This window comes from Ascaphus truei, chromosome 20 (genome assembly GCF_040206685.1).
Source record: "Ascaphus truei isolate aAscTru1 chromosome 20, aAscTru1.hap1, whole genome shotgun sequence".
NCBI classification, from domain to species: Eukaryota; Metazoa; Chordata; class Amphibia; order Anura; family Ascaphidae; genus Ascaphus; species Ascaphus truei.
The window spans coordinates 137,501-149,117 of record NC_134502.1 but is presented as its reverse complement, the minus strand read 5'-3'; the positions used below and the strand labels follow the sequence as shown (position 1 = coordinate 149,117).

Genomic DNA, 11,617 nt, shown 5'->3' with positions numbered 1-11,617 from the left:
CAACAGAAGGAGTTAAAGGGATCAGTTATTTGGGGTAATAGGGTGAGTAGTAATAGGGAGCTGTTATATGTAGGAATAGGAGGAGTTATCGAGAGCAGTTCCATGGGTATATAGGAGGTGTTATAGGAAGCGCATATATAGAGTAATAGAAGGAGTTATATGGGATAATAGGAGGAGTTATAGGGAGGTGTTATATGGGGTAATAGGAGGAGTTATAGGGAGCGGTTATATGGAGCAACAGGGGGAGTTATAGGGAGTGGATATAGAAATAGGAGGAGATATAAGGAAGGGTTATACAGGGTAATAAGGGGAGTTATAGGGAGGGATTATATGGGGTAATTGGAGGAGTTATAGGGAGTTGTTGTGACAGAGAGGAGGGACAGAGACAGAGAGGAGGGACAGAGACAGAGGGGAGGGACAGAGACAGAGGGGAGGGACAGAGTCAGAGAGGAGGGACAGTTACAGAGGGGAGGGACGGAGACAGAGGGGAGGGACAGAGACAGAGGGGAGGGACAGAGACAGAGGGGAGGGACATAGAGGTGGGACAGTGTCAGAGAGGAGGGACAGTGACAGAGAGGAGGGACAGTGACAGAGAGGAGGGACAGAGACAGAGAGGAGGGACAGAGACAGAGAGGAGGCACAGTGACAAAGAGGAGGGACAGTGACAGAGAGGAGGGACAGAGACCGAGAGAAGGGACAGAGATAGAGAGGAGGGGCAGTGACAGAGAAGAGGGACAGTGACCGAGAGGAGGGACAGAGACAGAGAGGAGGGACAGAGTCAGAGAGGAGGGACAGTGACAGAGAGGAGGGACAGTGACAGAGGAGGGACAGTGACAGAGAGGAGGGACAGTGACAGAGACGAGGGACAGTGACCGAGAGGAGGGACAGAGACAGAGAGGAGGGACAGAGTCAGAGAGGAGGGACAGTGACAGAGAGGAGGGACAGTGACAGAGGAGGGACAGAGACAGAGAGGAGGGACAGTGACAGAGAGGAGGGACAGAGACAGAGAGGAGGGACAGTGACAAAGAGGAGGGACAGTGACAGAGAGGAAGGACAGTGACAGAGAGGAGGGACAGTGACAGAGGAGGGACAGTGACCGAGAGGAGGGACAGTGACAGAGAGGAGGGACAGAGACATAGAGTAGGTACAGAGACACAGAGTAGGGGCAGTGACAGAGAGTAGGGGCAGTGACAGAGAGGAGGGACAGAGACAGAGAGTAGGTACAGAGACAGAGAGTAGGGACAGTGACAGAGAGGAGGGACAGTGACAGAGAGTAGGTACAGAGACAGAGAGGAGGGACAGAGACAGAGAATAGGTACAGAGACAGAGAGTAGGTACAGAGACAGAGAGTAGGGACAGTGACAGAGAGGAGGGACAGTGACAGAGAGGAGGGACAGTGACAGAGAGGAGGGGCAGTGACAGAGAGTAGGTACAGAGACACAGAGTAGGGGCAGTGACAGAGAGTAGGGGCAGTGACAGAGAGGAGGGACAGAGACAGAGAGTAGGTACAGAGACAGAGAGTAGGGACAGTGACAGAGAGGAGGGACAGTGACAGAGAGTAGGTACAGAGACAGAGAGGAGGGACAGAGACAGAGAATAGGTACAGAGACAGAGAGTAGGTACAGAGACAGAGAGTAGGGACAGTGACAGAGAGGAGGGACAGTGACAGAGAGGAGGGACAGTGACAGAGAGGAGGGGCAGTGACAGAGAGGAGGAACAGAGACAGAGAGTAGGTACAGAGACAGAGAGTAGTACAGAGACAGAGAATAGGGGCAGTGACAGAGAGGAGGGGCAGTGACAGAGAAGAGGGACAGTGACAGAGAGGAGGGAAAGTGACAGAGAGGAGGGACAGAGACAGAGAGGAGGGACAGAGACAGAGAGTAGGAACAGAGACAGAGAGTAGGTACAGAGACAGAGAGTAGTACAGAGACAGAGAATAGGGGCAGTGACAGAGAGGAGGGGCAGTGACAGAAAGTAGGTACAGAGACAGAGAGTAGGGACAGAGACAGAGAGGAGGGACAGAGACAGAGAGTAGGTACAGAGACAGAGAGTAGGGAGAGTGACAGAGAGGAGGGACAGTGACAGAGAGGAGGGACAGTGACAGAGAAGAGGGACAGTGACAGAGAGGAGGGACAGTGACAGAGAGGAGGGTCAGTGACAGAGAGGAGGGACAGTGACAGAAAGTAGGTACAGAGACAGAGAGTAGGGGCAGTGACAGAAAGTAGGTACAGAGACAGAGAGTAGTACAGAGACAGAGAATAGGGGCAGTGACAGAGAGGAGGGGCAGTGACAGAAAGTAGGTACAGAGAAAGAGAGTAGGGAGAGTGACAGAGAGGAGGGAAAGTGACAGAGAGGAGGGACAGAGACAGAGAGGAGGGACAGTGACAAAGAGGAGGGACAGTGACAGAGAGGAAGGACAGTGACAGAGAGGAGGTACAGTGACAGAGGAGGGACAGTGACCGAGAGGAGGGACAGTGACAGAGAGGAGGGACAGAGACAGAGAGGAGGGACAGAGACAGAGAATAGGTACAGAGACAGAGAGTAGGTACAGAGACAGAGAGTAGGGACAGTGACAGAGAGGAGGGACAGTGACAGAGAGTAGGGACAGAGACAGAGAGGAGGAACAGAGACAGAGAGTAGGGGCAGTGACAGAGAGTAGGTACAGAGACAGAGAGTAGGGGCAGTGACAGAGAGGAGGGACAGAGACAGAGAGTAGGTACAGAGACAGAGAGTAGGGACAGTGACAGAGAGGAGGGACAGTGACAGAGAGTAGGTACAGAGACAGAGAGGAGGGACAGTGACAGAGAGTAGGTACAGAGACAGAGAGTAGGGGCAGTGATCAGAGAGTAGGTACAGAGACAGAGAGTAGGTACAGAGACAGAGAGTAGGTACAGAGACAGAGAGTAGGGGCAGTGACCAGAGAGTAGGTACAGAGACAGAGAGTAGGTACAGTGACCAGAGAGTAGTTACAGAGACAGAGAGTAGGTGCAGAGACAGAGAGTAGGGGCAGAGAGAGAGAGTAGGTACAGAGACAGAGAGTAGGTACAGAGACAGAGAGTAGGTACAGAGCACTGAGTAGGGGCAGTGATCAGAGAGTAGGGGCAGTGATCAGAGAGTAGGTACAGAGGCAGAGAGTAGGTACAGTGACAGAGAGGAGGGACAGCGACAGAGAGGAGGGACAGAGACAGAGAGGAGGGACAGTGACAGAAAGTAGGTACAGAGACAGCGAGTAGGTACAGAGGCAGAGAGTAGGGACAGTGATGAGAGAGTAGGTACAGAGGCAGAGAGTAGGGACAGAGACAGAGAGTAGCGGCAGTGACCAGAGAGTAGGTACAGAGACAGAGAGTAGGTACAGAGACAGAGAGTAGGGGCAGAGACAGAGAGTAGGTACAGAGACAGAGAGTAGGTACAGAGACAGAGAGTAGGTACAGAGACAGAGAGTAGGGACAGTGACAGAGAGGAGGGACAGTGACAGAGAGTAGGGACAGAGACAGAGAGGAGGAACAGAGACAGAGAGTAGGGGCAGTGACAGAGAGTAGGTACAGAGACAGAGAGTAGGGGCAGTGACAGAGAGGAGGGACAGAGACAGAGAGTAGGTACAGAGACAGAGAGTAGGGACAGTGACAGAGAGGAGGGACAGTGACAGAGAGTAGGTACAGAAACAGAGAGGAGGGACAGTGACAGAGAGTAGGTACAGAGACAGAGAGTAGGGGCAGTGATCAGAGAGTAGGTACAGAGACAGAGAGTAGGTACAGAGACAGAGAGTAGGTACAGAGACAGAGAGTAGGGGCAGTGACCAGAGAGTAGGTACAGAGACAGAGAGTAGGTACAGTGACCAGAGAGTAGTTACAGAGACAGAGAGTAGGTGCAGAGACAGAGAGTAGGGGCAGAGACAGAGAGTAGGTACAGAGACAGAGAGTAGGTACAGAGACAGAGAGTAGGTACAGAGCACTGAGTAGGGGCAGTGATCAGAGAGTAGGGGCAGTGATCAGAAAGTAGGTACAGAGGCAGAGAGTAGGTACAGTGACAGAGAGGAGGGACAGCGACAGAGAGGAGGGACAGAGACAGAGAGGAGGGACAGTGACAGAAAGTAGGTACAGAGACAGCGAGTAGGTACAGAGGCAGAGAGTAGGGACAGTGATCAGAGAGTAGGTACAGAGGCAGAGAGTAGGGACAGAGACAGAGAGTAGCGGCAGTGACCAGAGAGTAGGTACAGAGACAGAGAGTAGGTACAGAGACAGAGAGTAGGGGCAGAGACAGAGAGTAGGTACAGAGACAGAGAGTAGGTACAGAGACAGAGAGTAGGTACAGAGACAGAGAGTAGGTACAGAGACAGAGAGTAGGGGCAGTGACAGAGAGTAGGGGCAGTGATCAGAGAGTAGGGGCAGTGATCAGAGAGTATGTAAAGAGGCAGAGAGTAGGGACAGTGACAGAGAGTAGGTACAGAGACAGAGAGTAGGTACAGAGGCAGAGAGTAGGGACAGAGACAGAGAGTAGGTACAGAGACAGAAAGTAGGTACAGAGACAGAGAGTAGGGGCAGTGATCAGAGAGTAGGTACAGAGGCAGAGAGTAGGGACAGAGACAGAGAGTAGGTACAGAGACAGAGAGTAGGTACAGCGACAGAGAGTAGGTACAGAGACAGAGAGTAGGGGCAGTGACCAGAGAGTAGGTACAGAGACAGAGAGCAGGGGCAGAGACAGAGAGTAGGGGCAGTGACAGAGAGTAGGTACAGAGACAGTGAGTAGGTACAAAGACAGAGAGTAGGTACAGAGACAGAGAGTAGGGGCAGTGACCAGAGAGTAGGTACAGAGACAGGGAGTAGGTACAGAGACAGAGAGTAGGTACAGAGACAGAGAGTAGGGGCAGTGACATAGAGTAGGTACAGAGACAGAGAGTAGGTACAGAGACAGAGTGTAGGGGCAGAGACAGAGGGTAGGGGCAGAGACAGAGAGGTACAGAGACAGAGAGTAGGGGCAGAGACAGAGAGTAGGTACAGAGACAGAGAGTAGGGGCAGTGACAGAGAGTAGGGGCAGTGACAGAGAGTAGGGGCAGTGACAGAGAGGTACAGAGACAGAGAGTAGGGGCAGAGACAGAGAGTAGGGGCAGTGACAGAGAGGTACAGAGACAGAGAGGAGGGACAGAGACAGAGAGTAGGTACAGAGACAGAGAGAAGGTACAGAGACAGAGAGTAGGTACAGAGACAGAGAGTAGGTACAGAGACAGAGAGTAGGTACAGAGACAGAGAGTAGGGGCAGTGATCAGAGAGTAGGGGCAGTGATCAGAGAGTATGTACAGAGGCAGAGAGTAGGGACAGTGACAGAGAGTAGGTACAGAGACAGAGAGTAGGTACAGAGGCAGAGAGTAGGGACAGAGACAGAGAGTAGGTACAGAGACAGAGAGTAGGGGCAGTGATCAGAGAGTAGGTACAGAGGCAGAGAGTAGGGACAGAGACAGAGAGTAGGTACAGAGATAGAGAGTAGGTACAGAGACAGAGAGTAGGTACAGAGACAGAGAGTAGGGGCAGTGACCAGAGAGTAGGTACAGAGACAGAGAGCAGGGGCAGAGACAGAGAGTAGGGGCAGTGACAGAGAGTAGGTACAGAGACAGAGAGTAGGGGCAGTGACAGAGAGTAGGGGCCGTGACAGAGAGTAGGTACAGAGACAGAGAGTAGGTACAGAGACAGAAAGTAGGTGCAGAGACAGAGAGTAGGTACAGAGACAGAGAGTAGGTACAGAGACAGAGAGTAGGGGCAGTAACAGAGAGTAGGGGCATTAACAGAGAGTAGGTACAGAGACAGAGAGTAGGGGCAGTGACAGAGAGTAGGTACAGAGACAGAGAGTAGGTACAGAGACAGAGAGTATGGGCAGTGACCAGAGAGTAGGTACAGAGACAGAGAGTAAGTACAGAGAAAGAGAGTAGGTACAGAGACAGAGAGTAGGTACAGAGACAGAGAGTAGGGGCAGAGACAGAGAGTAGGTACAGAGACAGAGAGTAGGGGCAGTGACAGAGTGTAGGTACAGAGACAGAGAGTAGGGGCAGTGACAGAGAGTAGGTAGAGAGAGTAGGTACAGAGACAGAGAGTAGGTACAGAGACAGAGAGTAGGGGCAGAGACAGAGAGTATGGACAGTGACAGAGAGGAGGGACAGAGACAGAGAGGAGGGACAGAGACAGAGAGTGGGGGCAGTGACAGAGAGTAGTTACAGAGACAGAGAGTAGGTACAGAGACAGAAAGAAGGTACAGAGAGTAGGTACAGAGACAGAGAGTAGGGGCAGAGACAGAGAGTAGGTACAGAGACAGAGAGTAGGGGCAGTGACAGAGTGTAGGTACAGAGACAGAGAGTAGGGGCAGTGACAGAGAGTAGGTACAGAGAGTAGGTACAGAGACAGAGAGTAGGTACAGAGACAGAGAGTGGGGGCAGTGACAGAGAGTAGTTACAGAGACAGAGAGTAGGTACAGAGACAGAAAGAAGGTACAGAGAGTAGGTACAGAGACAGAGAGTAGGGGCAGAGACAGAGAGTAGGTACAGAGACAGAGAGTAGGGGCAGTGACAGAGTGTAGGTAGAGAGACAGAGAGTAGGGGCAGTGATCAGAGAGTAGGTACAGAGAGTAGGTACAGAGACAGAGAGTAGGTACAGAGACAGAGAGTAGGGGCAGAGACAGAGAGTATGGACAGTGACAGAGAGGAGGGACAGAGACAGAGAGGAGGGACAAAGACAGAGAGTATGTACAGAGACAGAGAGTAGGTACAGAGACAGAGAGTAGGTACAGAGACAGAGAGTAGGGGCAGAGACAGAGAGTAGGGGCAGAGACAGAGAGTAGGTACAGAGACAGAGAGAAGGTACAGAGACAGAGAGTAGGTACAGAGACAGAGAGTAGGTACAGAGACAGAGAGTAGGTACAGAGACAGAGAGTAGGGGCAGTGATCAGAGAGTAGGGGCAGTGATCAGAGAGTATGTACAGAGGCAGAGAGTAGGGACAGTGACAGAGAGTAGGTACAGAGACAGAGAGTAGGTACAGAGGCAGAGAGTAGGGACAGAGACAGAGAGTAGGTACAGAGACAGAAAGTAGGTACAGAGACAGAGAGTAGGGGCAGTGATCAGAGAGTAGGTACAGAGGCAGAGAGTAGGGACAGAGACAGAGAGTAGGTACAGAGATAGAGAGTAGGTACAGAGACAGAGAGTAGGTACAGAGACAGAGAGTAGGGGCAGTGACCAGAGAGTAGGTACAGAGACAGAGAGCAGGGGCAGAGACAGAGAGTAGGGGCAGTGAGAGAGTAGGTACAGAGACAGAGAGTAGGGGCAGTGACAGAGAGTAGGGGCCGTGACAGAGAGTAGGTACAGAGACAGAGAGTAGGTACAGAGACAGAAAGTAGGTGCAGAGACAGAGAGTAGGTACAGAGACAGAGAGTAGGTACAGAGACAGAGAGTAGGGGCAGTAACAGAGAGTAGGGGCATTAACAGAGAGTAGGTACAGAGACAGAGAGTAGGGGCAGTGACAGAGAGTAGGTACAGAGACAGAGAGTAGGTACAGAGACAGAGAGTATGGGCAGTGACCAGAGAGTAGGTACAGAGACAGAGTGTAAGTACAGAGAAAGAGAGTAGGTACAGAGACAGAGAGTAGGTAGAGAGACAGAGAGTAGGGGCAGAGACAGAGAGTAGGTACAGAGACAGAGAGTAGGGGCAGTGACAGAGTGTAGGTACAGAGACAGAGAGTAGGGGCAGTGACAGAGAGTAGGTACAGAGAGTAGGTACAGAGACAGAGAGTAGGTACAGAGACAGAGAGTAGGGGCAGAGACAGAGAGTATGGACAGTGACAGAGAGGAGGGACAGAGACAGAGAGGAGGGACAGAGACAGAGAGTGGGGGCAGTGACAGAGAGTAGTTACAGAGACAGAGAGTAGGTACAGAGACAGAAAGAAGGTACTGAGAGTAGGTACAGAGACAGAGAGTAGGGGCAGAGACAGAGAGTAGGTACAGAGACAGAGAGTAGGGGCAATGACAGAGTGTAGGTACAGAGACAGAGAGTAGGGGCACTGACAGAGAGTAGGTACAGAGAGTAGGTACAGAGACAGAGAGTAGGTACAGAGACAGAGAGTGGGGGCAGTGACAGAGAGTAGTTATAGAGACAGAGAGTAGGTACAGAGACAGAAAGAAGGTACAGAGAGTAGGTACAGAGACAGAGAGTAGGGGCAGAGACAGAGAGTAGGTACAGAGACAGAGAGTAGGGGCAGTGACAGAGTGTAGGTACAGAGACAGAGAGTAGGGGCAGTGACAGAGAGTAGGTACAGAGAGTAGGTACAGAGACAGAGAGTAGGTACAGAGACAGAGAGTAGGGGCAGAGACAGAGAGTATGGACAGTGACAGAGAGGAGGGACAGAGACAGAGAGGAGGGACAGAGACAGAGAGTAGGTACAGAGACAGAGAGTAGGTACAGAGACAGAGAGTAGGTACAGAGACAGAGAGTAGGTACAGAGACAGAGAGTAGGGGCAGTGATCAGAGAGTAGGGGCAGTGATCAGAGAGTATGTACAGAGGCAGAGAGTAGGGACAGTGACAGAGAGTAGGTACAGAGACAGAGAGTAGGTACAGAGGCAGAGAGTAGGGACAGAGACAGAGAGTAGGTACAGAGACAGAAAGTAGGTACTTTGACAGAGAGCAGGGGCAGAGACAGAGAGTAGGGGCAGTGACAGAGAGTAGGTACAGAGACAGTGAGTAGGTACAAAGACAGAGAGTAGGTACAGAGACAGAGAGTAGGGGCAGTGACCAGAGAGTAGGTACAGAGACAGGGAGTAGGTACAGAGACAGAGAGTAGGTACAGAGACAGAGAGTAGGGGCAGTGACATAGAGTAGGTACAGAGACAGAGAGTAGGTACAGAGACAGAGTGTAGGGGCAGAGACAGAGGGTAGGGGCAGAGACAGGGAGGTACAGAGACAGAGAGTAGGGGCAGAGACAGAGAGTAGGTACAGAGACAGAGAGTAGGGGCAGTGACAGAGAGTAGGGGCAGTGACAGAGAGTAGGGGCAGTGACAGAGAGGTACAGAGACAGAGAGTAGGGGCAGAGACAGAGAGTAGGTACAGAGACAGAGAGAAGGTACAGAGACAGAGAGTAGGTACAGAGACAGAGAGTAGGTACAGAGACAGAGAGTAGGTACAGAGACAGAGAGTAGGGGCAGTGATCAGAGAGTAGGGGCAGTGATCAGAGAGTATGTACAGAGGCAGAGAGTAGGGACAGTGACAGAGAGTAGGTACAGAGACAGAGAGTAGGTACAGAGGCAGAGAGTAGGGACAGAGACAGAGAGTAGGTACAGAGACAGAAAGTAGGTACAGAGACAGAGAGTAGGGGCAGTGATCAGAGAGTAGGTACAGAGGCAGAGAGTAGGGACAGAGACAGAGAGTAGGTACAGAGATAGAGAGTAGGTACAGAGACAGAGAGTAGGTACAGAGACAGAGAGTAGGGGCAGTGACCAGAGAGTAGGTACAGAGACAGAGAGCAGGGGCAGAGACAGAGAGTAGGGGCAGTGACAGAGAGTAGGTACAGAGACAGAGAGTAGGGGCAGTGACAGAGAGTAGGGGCCGTGACAGAGAGTAGGTACAGAGACAGAGAGTAGGTACAGAGACAGAAAGTAGGTGCAGAGACAGAGAGTAGGTACAGAGACAGAGAGTAGGTACAGAGACAGAGAGTAGGTACAGAGACACAGAGTAGGGGCAGAGACAGAGAGTAGGTACAGAGACAGAGAGTAGGGGCAGTGACAGAGTGTAGGTACAGAGACAGAGAGTAGGGGCAGTGACAGAGAGTAGGTACAGAGAGTAGGTACAGAGACAGAGAGTAGGTACAGAGACAGAGAGTAGGGGCAGAGACAGAGAGTATGGACAGTGACAGAGAGGAGGGACAGAGACAGAGAGGAGGGACAGAGACAGAGAGTGGGGGCAGTGACAGAGAGTAGTTACAGAGACAGAGAGTAGGTACAGAGACAGAAAGAAGGTACAGAGAGTAGGTACAGAGACAGAGAGTAGGGGCAGAGACAGAGAGTAGGTACAGAGACAGAGAGTAGGGGCAGTGACAGAGTGTAGGTACAGAGACAGAGAGTAGGGGCAGTGACAGAGAGTAGGTACAGAGAGTAGGTACAGAGACAGAGAGTAGGTACAGAGACAGAGAGTGGGGGCAGTGACAGAGAGTAGTTACAGAGACAGAGAGTAGGTACAGAGACAGAAAGAAGGTACAGAGAGTAGGTACAGAGACAGAGAGTAGGGGCAGAGACAGAGAGTAGGTACAGAGACAGAGAGTAGGGGCAGTGACAGAGTGTAGGTACAGAGACAGAGAGTAGGGGCAGTGACAGAGAGTAGGTACAGAGAGTAGGTACAGAGACAGAGAGTAGGTACAGAGACAGAGAGTAGGGGCAGAGACAGAGAGTATGGACAGTGACAGAGAGGAGGGACAGAGACAGAGAGGAGGGACAGAGACAGAGAGTAGGTACAGAGACAGAGAGTAGGTACAGAGACAGAGAGTAGGTACAGAGACAGAGAGTAGGGGCAGTGATCAGAGAGTAGGGGCAGTGATCAGAGAGTATGTACAGAGGCAGAGAGTAGGGACAGTGACAGAGAGTAGGTACAGAGACAGAGAGTAGGTACAGAGGCAGAGAGTAGGGACAGAGACAGAGAGTAGGTACAGAGACAGAAAGTAGGTACAGAGACAGAGAGTAGGGGCAGTGATCAGAGAGTAGGTACAGAGGCAGAGAGTAGGGACAGAGACAGAGAGTAGGTACAGAGATAGAGAGTAGGTACAGAGACAGAGAGTAGGTACAGAGACAGAGAGTAGGGGCAGTGACCAGAGAGTAGGTACAGAGACAGAGAGCAGGGGCAGAGACAGAGAATAGGGGCAGTGACAGAGAGTAGGTACAGAGACAGAGAGTAGGGGCAGTGACAGAGTGTAGGGGCCGTGACAGAGAGTAGGTACAGAGACAGAGAGTAGGTACAGAGACAGAAAGTAGGTGCAGAGACAGAGAGTAGGTACAGAGACAGAGAGTAGGTACAGAGACAGAGAGTAGGGGCAGTAACAGAGAGTAGGGGCAGTAACAGAGAGTAGGTACAGAGACAGAGAGTAGGGGCAGTGACAGAGAGTAGGTACAGAGACAGAGAGTAGGTACAGAGACAGAGAGTATGGGCAGTGACCAGAGAGTAGGTACAGAGACAGAGAGTAAGTACAGAGAAAGAGAGTAGGTACAGAGACAGAGAGTAGGTACAGAGACAGAGAGTAGGGGCAGAGACAGAGAGTAGGTACAGAGACAGAGAGTAGGGGCAGTGACAGAGTGTAGGTACAGAGACAGAGAGTAGGGGCAGTGACAGAGAGTAGGTACAGAGAGTAGGTACAGAGACAGAGAGTAGGTACAGAGACAGAGAGTAGGGGCAGAGACAGAGAGTATGGACAGTGACAGAGAGGAGGGACAGAGACAGAGTGGAGGGACAGAGACAGAGAGTGGGGGCAGTGACAGAGAGTAGTTACAGAGACAGAGAGTAGGTACAGAGACAGAAAGAAGGTACAGAGAGTAGGTACAGAGACAGAGAGTAGGGGCAGAGACAGAGAGTAGGTACAGAGACAGAGAGTAGGGGCAGTGACAG

At 51.7% G+C, this 11,617-nt stretch overlaps 1 protein-coding gene across 4 annotated transcripts in view; it reads right to left on the bottom strand.

Annotated features, from left to right (window-relative positions):
- The window catches only part of LOC142470640 (uncharacterized), an 82,252-nt gene that overhangs the window by 57,155 nt on the left and 13,480 nt on the right, over positions 1-11,617 (bottom strand). The gene's annotated exons all lie outside the window — the stretch shown is intronic.